Source organism: Mastomys coucha, unplaced genomic scaffold, assembly GCF_008632895.1.
Source record: "Mastomys coucha isolate ucsf_1 unplaced genomic scaffold, UCSF_Mcou_1 pScaffold7, whole genome shotgun sequence".
Lineage (NCBI taxonomy): Eukaryota > Metazoa > Chordata > Mammalia > Rodentia > Muridae > Mastomys > Mastomys coucha.
Window position 1 is genome coordinate 11469734 of NW_022196913.1, and position 18298 is coordinate 11488031.

The following is an 18298-nucleotide window of genomic DNA, read 5'->3' on the forward strand; positions in this document are numbered from 1 at the left end:
CTGCTGACAGATGGAATGGTGTATTTTTTGCCACAAACTTCCTTTAGATCACGCCATGCTAATTGTGGCTGGTTGGCTTCATTTCTGCATAGGACTTAGCCTGAGCAGCTTGGGGATGTGCCAATTAAGCTGCTTTAAGTTTTCCCTTGAGACCAGAAAAAAATTGTGTTCCAGGAGAGAAGCTCTGGAGAAGGAAGAGTGTAGTCATTTTGAAAAGCATAGTGCATTTTGCCTCTTCCCTCCTCCACAAGCAGAAATAAAGCCTTCCTGCATCTCTCATAGGAAGCCAAGCTGCAGCAACTCCAGTGAGCACCAAGCTACCTGTTCACCTTGCAGAAGTAGAGCAGCATCTTGTGGCTCTGAGGGTTTTTTTCCCAATTCTTCCTATTCCTTTCTAGAGGCATAAATTGAGTTCCTTTCAGTCATGTTGAGAGGAATCTAATTGTGTAATTCATTCCATGCAGACTTTTCCACCTTTAACAATTTTGTCCTTGTTGAAAGCAAAAGCCAATTTTACCCTGATTGAACTAATACAGTGTTTTGTGCAAACACAACCTCTTTATCTGAGAAGATCAAAGTCATTATTTCTAATACTCTTTCACAGCAACCTGCAAAGTATGTAGGAGGTGAGTCTTATGATTCATAGCAGATGGGACAGCAGATCACAGTACAGATGAGAATAGATCGAGTTATTCTGACTCTTAGATATTTCTTTTATGACTTTGGTCTTATCACTCCTTTCCTGCCCTCCTTCTTCTTGCCTTTATATACATATATGATATATACAAATACGATATATAGTTGATATAGATATGGATAGAGATATGGACATAGATAGATTAAATAGAGATAGAGACAGAGATAGAGACAGAGATAGAGGCCTGTCTTGTAGAGGCTGATGCTCTACATACTATGAACCATTGAGTCATCTCTCCAGCCCCACTTTCTGCATGCTATTAATATCTACTTTCTTACCTGGACATAGCGGCCAGCTATTTTCTTGAGCATGGCATGGAAATTACTCACAAAAATCAACATCAAAGGCATCCAAGTTGGCCAGTCATCATCTTGTCACTGCCTTCTAGCATTGTGGTGCTTTGCAAATGCTCAATAAATATTTACTTAGCAAATGTACTGACATCTCCGATGAGATTAAACTATTAATAGCATGACAATTTTTGTAGACAGACTCAAGCATTTTGCTTTAGCCAAAGGGAAATTGCATATGTGTTCTTCATGCACTCGTTTATGTATTGATTCTACAAATACTGACGCTGGCTCTATGCAATATGCCAGTCACCGGTTAGATGCTAGATTTTTTTTTTAAGTAATTAGGAAAATCCTCCTCACAAGATAATATCCTTGGAGGTAGATAATATAAAAGTAAAGTGCTTAAATGCAGCCACAGTTGTATACATGGAACATTGCATAATGTCATTGTGCCAGTAAATAGAAGGAATATAGACATACAAACTTGGAAATTTCTGAAATTCTCTCAAAAATGTATGGAAGATCTTGGGGGTCCCTGATCACACATCAAATTCTTTTAGGGACAACTAACAACTTTTTATTTGATCTGAGGAACTTTCATTGGGAAGAAAAATGCTCTGTAAACCTGGTCAAAAGTCTATGACTGAGAATATCATAGGTCTATAGAGAGGATCATACTACGAATATTAATCTAAATTTATATGTAGCCAAACTACATTCTAAACATTTATATAGCTTTAGACTAAAAGTGTTATTTTCCTTGAATAACAAAAGAAGTTTCTTTTTCCAAGTGGTAATGAAAAATATAGAGATTCATTACTGATCAAAATGCTGAGAATCCTCCTGGCATAATATGGGAATATCATGGAAAATCAAGCAATACTAGAGTAAAAGCTAGAGGATGGGAAGCCTTGTGAAATGATGTGCTGTTAATGTGACCTAGCTGATGAAATCATGAACAGACAGCAGCTATGGCTATCTGCATAAGGCTTGCACACTCACAAAATAGTAAAAATTCATGAAGGTAAGACTCAGGCTAGCTGAGAAGAAGTGGATCTATACAAACAGAAAAAGGATAAGCTAGGGTCCCAGGGTGAATATGCTCACAATTTATTGCATATTTACAGTGAACTGTCAAAATTAAATCTAAAAGCAATATTTTTTTGTTATTGTTATAAATTTTGTTTCTCTTTCCAGTACCATGATCCACTCTGCAAGATGGGACAAAAAAATAAGAGGTGCCTTAGTGAGCGGTTCAGAGCATGCACTGTTCTTGCTGAGGATCCATACATGTTTAGTTCTCAGCAGCCACACTGGGAGACTCACAATCTTCAATTACTGCAGCTCCTGGGGATCTGATACACCTCTCCAGGCACCCGCACGTGCTCGCACAAACACACGCACACACACACACACACACACACACACACAAAACCACATAAATCTTAAGACTCTGGTAATAATTTGTGAATAAAATAGTGCACCCTTATTATTTTAATTTTGAAAGTAGATGCCACTGTTAAAAGAGAGGAGCCATAGAAATAAATGAACTAGAATGTCACCACTGTTAATCACCAAGCGTCACTGACTTAAATTGTGCTTTGTATCAGCAACGCTAGATTTCCTCTTGTGCTCTATGATTCAGAGTGCCTGGTGTGTGAACATTCCATTAGCATAAAGTCATGGATTTCCTTCTATTCTTTCTATGATGACTCAGCTACTCATCAGGGCTTGAGTTGAAGTTGTATCCATTAACAGCTTAGAGATATTGGGAACTTTTTAGGACATTGGTTGAGTAGGCCAGTCAGAAAGCACAATTAAATAAAGGTCTTCAGAGACTTTAAAAACAGAACTCATCCCACAGAAAATGCTACCATAAAGGCAGCTGTACTCTATTAAAGGAATAACAAAGTCAGGAATGAGAAAGGATGAGGTTTGATATAGATCAATAAGATTCATTTTCATATTTAATGCCCTTACATAAGACTGTAACAACTTTAGAAGGCTTTTGTTTATTGTTTCTTAGCTTTTTAAAACAGAAATTCTGTATGCCCTCACTAACTTCACACACATTATACAACCAAAGATAAACATTCACGTCTGATTCACCTGCCTTCATCTTTTAAGCACTGAAATTACAAGTGTATATACCATTATACCTGTTAAAACCTTTTTCAGTGAAATCTTTTAGCCCTCAAGTTCATCCAGAGTTCTTTAGCTTTTGGGTCATCTTGTAGCTATGTGACAGTTACTCCAGTTTCACTGGCATGCACCTAGTGCTTCCAGCTCCTTTGGCATTGCCTTTAGGAGTCTCTGAAATACTTCTGACAGTCTTATCAACTTCTCTGTGACTTATCACTGCAGCTCTCTCCATGACAATTGCTACCAAAACAACTGCCTAAGGACCATATATTCACTGCACCCTTGATTCTGAAACTTGGGTAGCACTTTTGCTGCATTAGCTAGTGTATTCTCCCTATGTGCCCAGTACAGATAAGTCTTGTCATAGTCTATTCCCAGGACTATGCAATGTTAGATTCAGGAGAGGAGATATAAATTCTTTTGTAGCTTTGACACTGCTTTAATTAGTTTCAGCTCTCAATTTGACACTGCCTTAGAATCATCTGAGGGATGCTCAATTAAAGGATTGCCCAGATTAAATGGGCCCAAGGCCATGTGTTCAAGAGACGTTTTTGACCAATGATTAATGTCAGAAAGAACATCCTATGTGAGCAGTGCCATCCCTGGGCAGGTATGCCTGAACTGTAAAAGAAAGCTACCTGAAAATTATACAGTGAGAGAAGAGGAGAGTAAGCCTTCAAGCAGCATTCTTTAATGATTTCTGCTTCCAATTACTACCCTAACTTCCCTTAGTGATGGATTGTACCCTGGAAGTATAAGCCCAATATCGCCTTTCCTGCTGAAATTGATTTTGGTTATAGCATCAGAATAAAACTAAAAAAGACATCTACTAAGAGAATTAGGATTCCTTTCTAGTCTCTTTATCTCTGTGCAGATGTGTCTGGTGGCCATCATGATTCCAAGTAAAAGAAGATCTAACAGGAGAGAGAAAGAACAACACATGCCAAAGGCAGCTGAGAGTCAGCTGGTCAGATTGTGATGGGCACAAGAAATACAATCTATTCGTGCGTGGAGCATACTTTGCAAGGAGTAGAGTATGCACAGTAAATCAATTTATTACGTGAAGATGTTGGTTCAAAACCTGATAGATCTGGACACAGACACTAAAGACACAACCTGTGCACATTTTAGAGATATTAATTTAAGGCTGAGAGAACAAGGGAGACTTTGATCAGTTTTCATTTTTTTCATGCGCTTGAATGGAATACCCAGGCATCTGATGCTAGTACTATTCTGTAAATATATTAAGACCAGCTATTAACTTTGGTGAAAATCTTGTATATAAAAGACTATAACTGTATTCAAATTCATGGTTTCCATGAACCATGAAAAAAAAAAGAAGATTATTCAGATGTATGACTATGCATAACATCTAACCAATGGGTTGAACAGCACTGGAACCTCATTCCCTCTATTTACTTCATCTTTCATTTTCCATCTTTCCTAGAAGTCTTCCTACCATCTCAATGGTATATCAAGAAAGTATGTTATATTCTTTTCTTGGATTACTTTAAAAATTAATAAAAGTAAAATGAAACCTGAAAAAAAGTAAAGGTTATGTCTAGTAAAGTTGTCTGTTGTATAAAAACCAGTTCCAAACCAATTGGAAACTTCAAAGGCTATATGACTACAAGAAAATAAGACTCTCTCTTTAATAATGATAGTCACAGAGAATAGTGCGAATATATTAGAGTATTGGCAAGGCTGTAGCCAGTTAAATCAGATATGGGCAAGAAATAATCAACAAAATCAATGAAACTTTAATAGATATTGAAGTGGGGAAATGATGATAGCAAATAGAATAAGTTTCATAAAAATTAATATCTTATTGAAATCAGAGACAAAGTTTAGGAATAAATTAGATTACTGTAATAAAATTCATTTCCTCTATGTAAATTTGTCAATCTTGCCAAAATTTGATTAAAACATATTTTTATATAGACAGAGAGTTTATGAGTACATAGGTCCTGAGAGGCTAAATGGATAAGAATTACAGCAGACTTTGTCTAGCAATATTTTCTGGCTTTTATATACCCATACTCATATGTATATCAGTTTTTTTCATTAAGATGGAATTAAATCAATAATACAGATACCATTAATAACTCATTTGTATTTCAACAGAAAAATGCATTCCTCCTGATAATGGTATAATAGACCTATGGTTTGAATTATGCTCCTAAAAATTCATATATTAAATCCCTCCTTCCACTACTTCTAAACATGATTGCATTTAAAGATGAGACTTTAAGGAAGTAACTCAGTTAAACTTGGGTATATAGTGTGCCCCCATCCACATTTAATAACATACTTTCAAATGTATAAAAGCATTATAATATACATATGTATGTGTAGTGGGACTGTTGAGATAGATCAGTAGTTAGAGATGCTTGCCACCAAGCTCAATGACTTGAATTTGACCCCAGAACCCATATGGAAAAAGGTTGTCCTCTCATCTCCACTAATGCACAATGACATATCCTTATGTATCTATGCAGAAACACACATATATGAATAAAAAAACAAACAATCAACAAATAAACAAATAAATAATATTTTTAAGAGGTACTCATTTTCAAGTCAAGAAAAAAGTCTCAGAGGAAGTAAAGCCTGTTGCTATCTTAAGCTTGCACTTCTAGCTTCCAATACAGGAAAAAATAAATTTGTATGCTATTTTGTTATGGTAGCCTTAATAAACTAATAGATCTAGATAACAGAGAGTGTGTCTTTCACCTAAAACAGCTAAAATAAATAAATAAATAAATAAATAAATAAATAAATAAATAAATAGAGAGAACAAATTGGAAATACAGCCAGAAAACAGAAATAAGATCCACAAGAGCATACGGGCTGTAGGACCTCACATTTGGAGACAGTGGCCACCAAGACTCCAGAAAAGGTGACTGAGGAGCTTAGAAGCTGAGCAGAGGGTTTAGTGACTTTATAATGATAGAGGAAATAAGTTAGTTTGTCATCTGCCAATGAGTGGAACCCAAAAGACTATCCCCTTCAAGCATGTAGACTTTAAATATATATATAAAGTCTCCATGCCCACCCTTTTAAGAATCAGACACAGTTGTCATTTGCAGAGTTCATGAGTAAGAACTGGGCAATGAACTTACAAGAAAGTTGCAAAACTACTGTAACTATTTAATAAGTGCATGAGTTTTGCACTGAGCCACATCTGTAATTTAGCTACATGTGACACACAAGCTTCAACTTGAAAATAGCTTCATGCTAAGCCATAAGGATACTAATATTCATAAGAAACTAAGGTCAGTTTGAAATCTAATGATTTCTTCCAACAGCTAAGGTCTTTCCAGCATTTCCATGTCTTTTCAAAAGTCATGTGTGTTCTCATTGAAGAAAGGAAATACCATCATAGGAAATATTAAATCAGCATTAAATTTTGCCATATTCTGTATCTAGCACTCAATTATAACTAATTAAGTTCATATCCTGGTTTGGTAACATATACCTCCAGTCACACCACTCAGAAGGTAGAAGCAAGTGGATCTCTGTGAATTCAAAGCCATCTTGATCTACACATGGAGGTCCAGGATAGCCAGGGTTATGTAATATCATTGTGTCCCAAATAAATAAATAAATAAATAAATAAGGCATCTAGGAGAAAATGTAAATCAATGGATAGCATAAGAAAATATGGATTTAGATAAAGATTTAATGTTTAAACAGAAAATATCAGACATGATTAGTACATCTGAGAAACTAAAAAATACTAAGCCAGGTGTCCTGGAATATACTTGTAATTTTAGCACTCAGAAGCTGTAAGCATGGGTATCAAGATTTTGAGGTCAGCCTTACTCACATAGTTTGAAGCCAGTCTGGGCTATGTGAGATGCACTTGAAAGAAAAAAAGAAAGAAAGAAAGAAGAGAGAGAAAGACTCTTTAAAATTCCACAAGAAAGTTAAAGGAAACAAACAGAAATTCTAGAAAGTACATGCATGTAAATTAAGCTCACCAACTTAGTTTAGCAGAAGTTTAGACCTACATGAACAGAGAATTGGTGAGCTAGAAAGTAGGCAAAGGAAAATATTCAAAATAATCCATCAGGAGACAAAGCATATAAATTGGATCTTGTTGGGAAAGAAAAGGGAAGCGGGATTGACAAAGAACATCAAGGTATGATATCAAATGATATAAAATTTAACCAATCTAAATTAAAAGAAACAAATAAGTAGGATATGTGTGTGTGTGTGTGTATACATATATATATATATGGTCCCATGTTCTGCCATCCAACATGAGAGAGCCAGAAGAGCCAGTGAAGTAGTGAAATCTCTGCCCAAAGTCTTGATGCTGAGAAATGCTGATGCTCAAGGGCAGTAGCAGATGAATGCCCCAGCCTAGCATTTACCTTTCCTCTAACTCTTTTTTCTGTGAAGATGTTTGGTGGATGGGAAAATGTGACATTGGTGAAAGCAACATTCTTTTTATAGTCTTCAGATTTAGCAACTAATTGCTTTTAGTGACATCCTGATAAACATACTTACAAATATTTTACTAGTATTTCTTACCTTACTCAAATTGATACATAAAATTAATCAACAAAGGCTGAGCAAACAGTTCACCCAGTAATTTACTTGCTTTGTGGAAGAAGGATCTTTGTGTGTTCCCTAGAACCCACGTTTTAAAAAGCCAGTCATGCTGGTGTGTGTTTGTAATCCTAATTTTGGGAAAACAGATCACTGGGCTCCTGAGGCTTGCTATCAAGCCAGCCTAGTCAACTTAGTAGTTGGTAAATTCCAGCCCAATGAACAATACTGACTTGAAAAAATAAGGCTGATGTGCCTGAAAAGCAATATTGGAGGTTTTCCCCTAGCCTCAAAACACACTTAAACACACATACCACGTGCACATATGTGAGTATGCATACACACTCACTAGTCATCACAGATGTGAATTCTCTCTACCTTCCTGTAAACACACTACAAAATCAACAGGATCTCTTAACAATTGTGGAAATGCTAAGGTAAAAATTAAAGACATATAGCAAGTTTTGGATTAAGATGCTACGTTGCATGTGCACCTGTATGCAACTATGTACTGTGGCCTAATTGAAGGAACATGAAGTCCAAAGTTACATGACATAAAGCCCAAGAGAATTTCAATAACTCAATAATCATATCTACAAAGAAAAGCAAAAACCAAACAAGCAAATAAAAATTTCCCAACATCATTTTGGGCTTCTGTGTATACTCTCCTCTTTATGAAGTGATGGCTTCCATGTATCTTGCAGAATGAATCTGTGAGAGTAATATCCATCTGATGCCACTGTAATGATAACACTGTATTGGAGCTAGTGTATAAGTAGTATCAGGGACATGAAGAGAGTAAATCTGACTTGCTCTTTCTATTATGTACAAGTTTATCCCCACGAGACATAAATGCACCATCCAAGTTATGCCAATCAACATCAAAGAATGTCCTCAGGGCTGTGTGAAACATTTTGGAGAACAGATGAAGGTTTCATTCTTGCCCACTGGGAGCGTATGATCTGTGGTTTAAATTATTCCCATTTGTTTGGCTACTGACTGTTTCTCTGACGTTTGCCAATTCATCTATGTGTGAAGTGATTTTTTTAAAAGTGGAATGTCAGACAGTTCCTAAATAGCTAGCAGAAGAAAAGCTGAGCAGAGAGCTATGGATCTGATGTGCCTGCTGAGGATGATGACATGCTCAAACCAATACTTCCATCTATCAAAACTGTGCAGGTGCTGGGAGCTGCCTGTATCTTTATCTCTCCTATAATGAAACCAGGGAAAGTACTTCGAAATTAGTAATAAAACCAGCTTTGAAAACAGACAACTGCTAGTAAAGTTATCTTGTGCCTGAGTCCTCTACTTCTAGACTGTCATCAGTTGCATACAACCTGCTTTGAACCTCTAGTTTATATGTACACCATAGTTACAAAAAATTATAGAATGTGAAATGAGTTATATTGGGAGTAAATTTTGATCAAAACAAAGATTGTTATATCAAGTGTGTTCATACCAAAATCCAGATCCATGCTGCCCTTGTCCTGTCTTTGTTGAGAGTGGTATCAGCCAATAAAAATGTCTTGAGTAGTGACATTTTTTTTTGCCTCCTTGCAGTCTGGGATAATTAATAACAATTGTCAAGTTGTCAGAATTTAGACTCACCTAGGGAAAAATGTTATGGGCATGTCTGTGAAAAACTTCTCAGATTGAGTTAAATAGAGAAGGAAAACCCGCTTCCAATAAGAGCAGGAATGTTCTACGCACTTTCATCATGGATGCAATCAAAGGAGAGGCAGCTGAGCACCAGCATCCTCCACCCTCTGCTCCCCAGCTTGGACTGAATGCAACAAGCTGCCTCCCAAACCTAGCCCCATGTCTTCTCCACCAGGATGGACTATATACCTCAGACTGTGAGCCAGAAAAAAACCTGTTCCTCCTTATGTGGCCCCTTATTAGGTTACCTTGTCACAGCAACAATAAAAGCAACTATCATAGGCCTGTACATTGCATGTAGGCACTAGTCTAACAGTACTGAATGCCCTAATGCAGAGCTCACAGGAAGCATTTCCACATTATCAACTATTTCATGCACTACAGAAAACAATAGAAAAATACTACAATGAACACTCATAAAATTGGCTCATTAAAATTATATCTCTGCATCATTACTTTAGTTACATTATTTTGAAGAAATAAATCGATACAGTTACAACTTAAATCTTACATACTTGCCTTCTAGTTCCATTTTATCCTTCTGAAAGATAATCATTATCCTAGTTTGGGTGTTTAATTGGCCCCAACAATGCTTTCATTTTTAACTATCTGAGGGCATGTAACCATGAACAGTAAATTAAACTTTATAGATACGGCATGAAACTATAAATGTTATTCTTCAGCTCTTATTTTTTCACTCACCATTTTCCATGATTTATACATATTGATGCATTAACTTCTAATTCACTCTTTTCACTTGTGAATTTTTTTTCACTGTAAAAATAAGCTGAAACATATGTATCCATTCTGCCATGGATACTTAGGGATTTCCTAACATGTAAAGCAGAAATACTCTTAAACTTGTCTCCTTGTGGACACAAATGAGAATTTTTCTTCAAAGCATACAAAGATATGTAATTTTAGGATCATAAAGTGAGTATCTTTTCTTCTTTAATCTTCTCAGTTCTCTCAAAGAGAGATCCCATCCCACCAAAGAAGGGATGCAGTCTTGGAATACATATTTGTTAATCTGGCTAGATGTTTCCAAGACAAACAATCAGGCACTACACTTCCTAGCCAGGTCAAAATTCTAGCCTAGCAGAAGTCACACCTATATCAGTAATCATTGCAGCAGTGTAAGCTGACCTCTGTCTGCAAAAGAAGACCCTGACATGGAGCTGGAATGAGCTGAGGATTCTGTAAGACAAAATGACTAATTCCAGTTTACATGATACAGGAGACAAGTGATTAAATAGCTGATGTGTATCAAAAGCTAATCTGAGAACCAGCCTACTTGGTTATCTAATTGGACTGTATTCTATAAAGTTTAATTAGGTTGTCACTGGCCAGCCCCTAGAGCTTTATTAATTTAATGACATCAAAATTAAACAGGCCTAGTTTCCCCATAAAAATGTGTCTAGTTTCTTTGAACAAGAGTATCCATACTCTCAAATATATCCCCGAGAGAGCAGCATTACTGTCTTTGTCTTTGACCCCAAAAGGGGGAAAAAAATCATACTGGAAATAGAAGCTACTGCAGAAAGATGGTCAGGTATTCAGAGGGAATGAGAGAGAGGCAGACATGTTGATACCCTGGGATTTGACAATGGAGCATGCTTGCCTCCTGCCACATGAATGAAAGTTCATGTTTACAATTCTCCGTAACCTACAGCAGATACATAACTTGCCTAGGCCTCATCTTTCTCATTTGTAAAATGAAGAAATAATGACAATTATTCCATGGACATGTTGTGAGAAGTAAATAAAAAAGAGGATTAAACACTTCCCGGCTCGTATCAAGAGTCATCTAAGCATCTGCTCTGGTAATTACTCTATATTATAGAAGAAGGCTCTCTATGGAAGAAAAGTAGAATATTCTTATACCAGGGGGACAGAGAGTCAGATCCAAATGTCGCTGATTGCAAAATCAATGGATATAGCGTCAACCATGCTTCCTTCATGAGTCTTGGCATCAATGTCATCTGACACTGCACTAAACCCTTCAGAATGCAATGGTGCCATGGCAAAATCAGGGCATGTGAAATTAGAACAGATAAGAGCAATATTTCTTCTATACTCCAATGTAGTCTGCTAGAAAAAAAAAAAAAAGATAGTCATCGTGGCTTGAGGGGAAAATGTCTCCCATTGGCTCAAGTGTTTGAGGAGCTGGTCCTCAGTAGTTATCCCTATTTGGTAATACTGTAGAACCTTAAGGAGATGTAGCACCACTACTAAAAGTGGGTGACTGTGGTTGGGTCCTAAAGCTTTATAGCCACACGTCATTTCCTCGTCACTCAGTCTGGAGTGTTGATGTCACTTGACCAACCTGCCTCCTGTTCATCCCTTCTCTAAAGCTGCCATGTCTTCCTGACCATGATGGACAGATCCTTCTTGAAGTGTAAGCTAAAATAGACCCTTACGTTGCCTTTGTCAGTATATTTTATCACAGCAACAAGTAAGTAAAAAACAATGGAGAACCTCTTCTTCCCTTACCAATCTCTCTGATGGCCAGGTACAACACTGAGTACTTGGCCAGTGTCTTGTATGTCTTAGCATTTTATCAATTCTTTTGGTCATTACTTATTCTTTTCCCTAATGTGGGTCATCCTTTCCTTTTTATTAGTTAATTTTTTTATTTACTTCATATCTTGATTAAAACTTCCCCTCCCTGCTCTCCACCAAATCTCTCCTTCTCACCTCCATGCCCTATCCACCTCTCCTCTCTCTTTCTCCTTAGAACAGATAAGGCCTCCCATGGATTTCAACCCACCTTGGCATATCAAGTTACAGTAAGACAAAGATTATCTTCTCCTATTGAGACTATACAAGGCAGACCAATTGGGGGAAAAGGATCCAAAGGCAGGCAACAGAGTAAGAAACAGCACCTGCTCCTGCTGCTAGGAGTCCCACGTGAAGATCGTGTTGCTCAACTGTTTTACAGAGGACTTAGGTCCTTTCCATGCATGTTCTCTGGCTGGCCAGTGAGCATCTATGGGCATGTTGTGCATCCATTGACACTGCATTCTAGAATGTCTTTCTTTAATTCATTCTTGATCCAGTGATCATTGAGTAGAGTTGTTCAGTTTCAATGAGTTTGTAGGCTTTCTGTTGTCTCTGTTGTTGTTTCTGTTGTTGTTCAAGTCCAACTTTAATCCATGGTGGTCTACTAAAATGGAAGGGGTGATTTCAATCTTCTTGTATCTATTTAGACTTGCTTTGTGACCAAGAATATAGTCAATTTCAAAAAGAGGCTCTGTGAGAGGTTGAGGAAAAAGTACATTCTTCCGAGTTTGGTGAAATGTTGTGTAGATACCAAGTAGGCATGCTTCTTGGATGCAGCAGAATATTTTGACATCCATTCTGTAAGCCCATGTTAGTATAAAAGTAAGGTTATTACTATTTTGATTATTATTGTTATTGTGTGTTATTTCCCTTGTTTTGTTTTACTGCTTGTGTTTTCTTGTCTGAATCTGACCTTCTAGGGTTGGAGTTTTCGTTCTAGTATCTTCTGTAGGGCTAAATTTGTGGATATATACTGTTTAATTTTGGTTTTGTCATAGAATATTCTCCATCTACAGTGATTAAAAGTTTTGCTGTTCCTTCCAGTGCACCATATGCAGCCCTGAGCTGAAGCTAATCCACAGCCTGCTGTCCATGAGTTTCCCCAGAAGAGACCTGTTCTCCCAGAAGTGCTTTCTCTTCCTGGCTCCGAAATGAGATAGCCATTTTCTCTCCAATAACCGTCTGGAGCAGGGCTTCAAGTAGCACACAGGGCACAGGACAGTGGAGCAGCTGGAACAGGATCCTTCAGTGGCCATCTGCTCCCAGAGCTTGGGGTATTCCAGAGCCCTCTGTATACAAGTTCTGCCAGGAGAGAGCTGGTTTCACAGGTGTGCAGACACAGGCTTACATACACACAGGAGGAATAAGCTCCAGCCAGAGACAGCAAGAACATCTAACACCAGAGATAACCAGATGGCAAAAGGCAAATGCAAGAATCTTATCAACAGAAGATGACTTGGCATCATCATAACCCAGTTTTCCCACCACAGCAAGTCCTGGATATCCAAACACACTGGAAAAGCAAGATGTAGATTTAAAATCACATCTCATGATGCTGATAGAGGATTTTAAGAACATAAATAACTCCGTTAAAGAAATACAGGAGAACACAGGTAAACAGGTAGAAGCCCTTAAAAAGGAAACACAAAAATTCCTTAAAGAATTACAGGACAACACAGATAAACAGGTAGGAGCCCTTAAAGAGGAAACACAAAAATCCCTTAAAGAATTACAGGAAAACACAACCAAACACATAAAGGAATTGAACAAAACCATCCAGGACCTAAAAATGGAAGTAGAAACAATAAAGAAAACACAAAGGGAAACAACTCTGGGGATAGAAAACCCAAGAAAAATTAGGAGCCATAGATGCAAGCATCACCAACAGAATACAAGAAATAGAAGAGAGAATCTCAGGTGAAGAACATACGATAGAAAACACTGACACAACAGTCTAAGAAAATGCAAAATGCAAAAAGATTCTAACTGAAAACATCCAGGAAATCCAGGACACAATGAGAAGAATAAACCTAAGGATAATAGGTATAGAAGAGAGTGAAGACTCCCAACGTAAAGGGCCAGTAAATATCTTCAACAAAATTATAAAAGTAAACTTTGCTAACCTAAAGAAAGAGATGCCCATGAACATACAGGAAGCCTCCAGAACTCCAAATAGACTGGATCAGAAAAGAAATTTCTCCCATCACATAATAATCAAAACACCAAATGCACAAAAAAAAGAAAGAATATTAAAAGCAGTAAGAGAAAAAGGTCAAGTAACGTATAAAGGCAGACCTAATAGACCAGACTTCTTGCCAGAGACTATGAAAGCTAGAAAATCATGGGCAGACTTGATACAGACCCCAAGAGAACACAAATGCCAGCCCAGGCTACTATACCAAGCAAAACTTTCAATAACCATAGATGGAGAAACCAAGATATTTCATGACAAAAACAAATTTACACAATATCTCTGCACAAATCCAGCCCTTCAAAGGATAATAAACAGAAAATCCAACACAAGGAGGGAAACTACACCCTTGAAAAAGCAAGAAAATAATCTTTTTTTTTCTTAATATCTTTTTAATTAGAAAATGTCAACAAATCATTTTATCATAGTCTATTTTTGTTAATAGTGGGGTTGATATTTCTAATCGATTTATTCGCTTGGTTTTTTTTTTCTTTTTTTTATTAGATGTTTTCTTTATTTACATGTCATACAATATCTGCTTTCCCAGGTTCCCCTACGAAAAAATAAAATAAAATAAAATAAAATAAAAAACAAAAACAAACCCTGGTCCCTGACCCCCTTCCACTGCTCACCACCCCACCCTCTCCTGCTTACTGGCCTTGGCATTCCACAACACTGGGGCATAGAACCTTCACAGGGCCAAGGACCTCTCCTCCCATTGATGACTGATGTGGCAATCCTCTGCTATACATGTGCTGCTAGAGACATTAGTCCCACCATGTGTACTCTTTGGTTGGTGGTTTAGTCTCTGGGAGCTCTGAGGGGACTGTGTAGTTCATATTGTTGTTCCTCCTAAGGGGTTGCAAGCCCTTCAGCTCCTTGGGTCCTTTTTCTACCTCCTTCACTGAGGACCCTGTACTCAGTACAATGGATGACTTTGAGCCTCTACTTCTATATTATTCAGGTACTGTCAGAACCTCCCAGGAGGCAGCTATATCAGGCTCCTGTCATCAAGAACTTGCTGGCATCCACAATAGGGTCTGGATTTAATGACTGAATATGGGAAGGATTCCCAGGTAGAGCAGTCTCTGGATTGTCCTTCCTTCAGTCTCTGCTCCACAGTTAGTCGCTACAACCCCTTCCATGGGTATTTTGTTCCTCCTTTTATGAAATATCGAAATTTTGATCTTCCTTCTTCTTGAGATTCTGTGGTTTGTAGATTGTACTTTGTGTATTCCAATTTTCTGGGCTAATATCCATTTATCAGAGAGTGCATACCATGTATGTTCTTTTGTGATTAGCTTACCTCACTCAGGATAATATTTTCCAGATCCATCCATTTCCCCAAAATTTCATAAATTCATTGTGTTTAATAGCTGAGTAGACTCCATTGTGCAGATGTACCACATTTTCTGTATCCATTCCTCTGTTGAGGGACATCTGGGTTGTTCCCAGCTTCTGGCTATTATAAATAAGGTTGCTATGAACATAGTGGAGTATGTGTCCTTATTACATATTGGAGAATATTCTGGGTATATGCCCAGGAGTGGTATAGCTGGGTCCTCAGGTAGTACTATGTCCAATTTCCAGAGGAACCACCAAACTGATTTCCAGTGTGGTTGAACCAGCTTGTAATCCCACCAGCAAGTGTGGCTCTTTCTCCACCTCTCCAGCATCTGCTGTCACCTGAGTTTTTATCCTAGCTATTCGGACTGATGTGAGGTGGAATCTCAGGATTGTTTTGATTTGCATTTCCCTGATGACTAATGATGTTGAACATTTCTTTAGGTGCTTCTCAGCCATTCGGTGTTCATCAATTGGGAATTCTTTGTTTAGCTCTTTGTTTTAACCCATTTTAAAAATAGGGTTATTTGGTTCTCTGGAGTCTAACTTCTTGAGTTCTTTGTATATATTGGATATTAGCCCTCTATCAGATATAGGACTGGTAAAGATCTTTTCCCAATTTGTTGGTTGCCATTTTGTCCTATTGACAATGTCTTTTGCCTTACAGAAGCTTTGCAATTTTATGAGGTCCCATTTGTCAATTCTTGATCTTAGAGCATAAGCTATTGATGTTCTCTTCAGGTAATTTTCCCCTGTGCCCATTTGCTCAAGGCTCTTTCCTACTTTCTTTTCTATTAGTTTCAGTGTATCTGGTTTTATGTGGAGGTCCTTGATCCACTTGGACTTGAGCTTTGTACAAGGAAATAGGAATGGATGGATTTGCATTCTTCTACTTGCTAACCACCAGTTGAACCAGCCAACATCACTTGTTGAAAATGCTGTCTTTTTTCCACTCTATGGTTTTTGCTCCTTTGTCAAAGATCAAATGGCCATAGGTTTGTGGGTTCATTACTGGGTTTTCAATTCTATTCCATTGATCTACCTGCCTGTCACTGTAGCAATACCATGCAGTTTTTATCACAATTGTTCTGTAGTACAGCTTAAGGTCCAGGATAGTGATTCCACCAGAGTTTCCTTTATTGTTGAGAACAGTTTTGGCTATCCTGGGTTTTTTATTATTTTAGATGAATTTGCAAATTGCTCTTTCTAAGTCTGTGAATAGAGTTGGAATTTTGATGGGGATTGCATTGAATTTGGACATTGCTTTCAGCAAGATGGCCATTTTCCCTATATTAATTCTGCCAATCCATGAACATGGGAGATCTTTCCATCTTCTGAGTTCTTTTTGATTTCCTTCTTCAGAGACTTGACTTGAAGTTCTTGTCAAACATATATTTTACTGCTTAGTTAGTCATACCAAGATATTTTATATTATTTGTGACTATTGTGAAGAGTGTCATTTCCCTAATTTCTTTCTCATCCTGATGATCCTTTGTGTAGAGGAAGGTCACTGATTTGCTTGAGTTAATTTTATATCCAGCTACTTTGCTGAAGTTGTTTATTAGGTTTAGGAGCTCTCTGGTGAGATTTTTGGGGTCACTTATGTAACTATTATGATAGTTAAATCATCATCAACAAATTGTGATATTTTTGACTTCTTCCTTTCTAATTCATATCCCTTTGATCTCCTTTTGTTGTCTAATTGCTCTGGCTAGGACTTCAAGTACAATATTGAATAGGTAGGGAGAGAGTAGGCAGCCTTGTCTAGTCCCTAAGTTTACTGGGATTGCTTTAAGTTTCCATTCATTTAGTTTGATGTTGGCTTCTAGTTTGCTGTATATTGCTTTTACTATGTTTAAGTATGGGCCTTGAATTCCTGATCTTTCCAAGAATTTTATCATGAAAGGGTGTTGGATTTTGTCAAATGCTTTCTCAGCATCTGATGAGATGATCATATAATTTTTTCTTTGAGTTTGTTTATATAGTGAATTATGTTGATGAATTTCCATATATTGAACCATCCCTGAATCCCTGGGATGAAACCTACTTGATCGTGGTGGATGATTGCTTCAATGTGTTCTTGGATTCAGTTTGCAAGAATTTTATTGAGTATTTTTGCATCGATATTCATAAGGGAAATTGATCGAAGTTCTCTTTCTTTGTTAGGGCTTTGTGTGTGTAGGTATAAGAGTAATTGTGGCATTGTACTGATTGATTCTGTGTCAACTTGACACAGGCTGAAGTTATCACAGAGAAGAGGGTTTCAGTTGGGGAAGTGCCTCCATGAGATTCAGCTGTGGGGCATTTTCTCAATTAGTGATCAAGGGGGTAGGGCCCCTTGTGGGTGGTACCATCCCTGGGCTGGAAGTCTTGGGTTGTATAAGAGAGCAGGCTGAGCAATCCAGGGGAAGCAAGCCAGTAAGAAACATCTCTCCATGGCCTTTGCATCAGCTCCTGCTTCCTGACCTGCCTGAGTTCCTCTGGTGATCAACAGCATGTGGAAGTAAGCTAAATAAACCCTTCCCTCCACAACTTGCTTCTTGGTCATGTTTGTGCAGGAATCGAGACACTAACTAAGACAAATTGGTACCAGGAGTGGGGTATTCTTGTGACAACCTGACCATGTTTTGGGGAGGACTGTGGAAGGAATTTGGAAATTTGAGCTAAAAGAGAGAGTGGTTGTTAAGAACTCTGTGGGATGTTCTATGGGAGCTAGGAAGATCACATTGAGAACAGTACAGAAACAGAGGCCTGGCTTGTGAAATTTCAGAGGGAAGATTAAAGACTCTTATCAGAGCCATGTTGTTTTGATTGTGAAGATTCTGTGGTTCTGGTTAGCTGGGGCTGAAGTAT

The 18298-nt window shown here is 37.7% G+C and overlaps 1 long non-coding RNA gene across 2 annotated transcripts in view; it reads right to left on the minus strand.

The window, feature by feature from the left end:
* Positions 1 to 18298, minus strand: part of LOC116081893 — a 59069-nt gene that overhangs the window by 17479 nt on the left and 23292 nt on the right. The gene's annotated exons all lie outside the window — the stretch shown is intronic.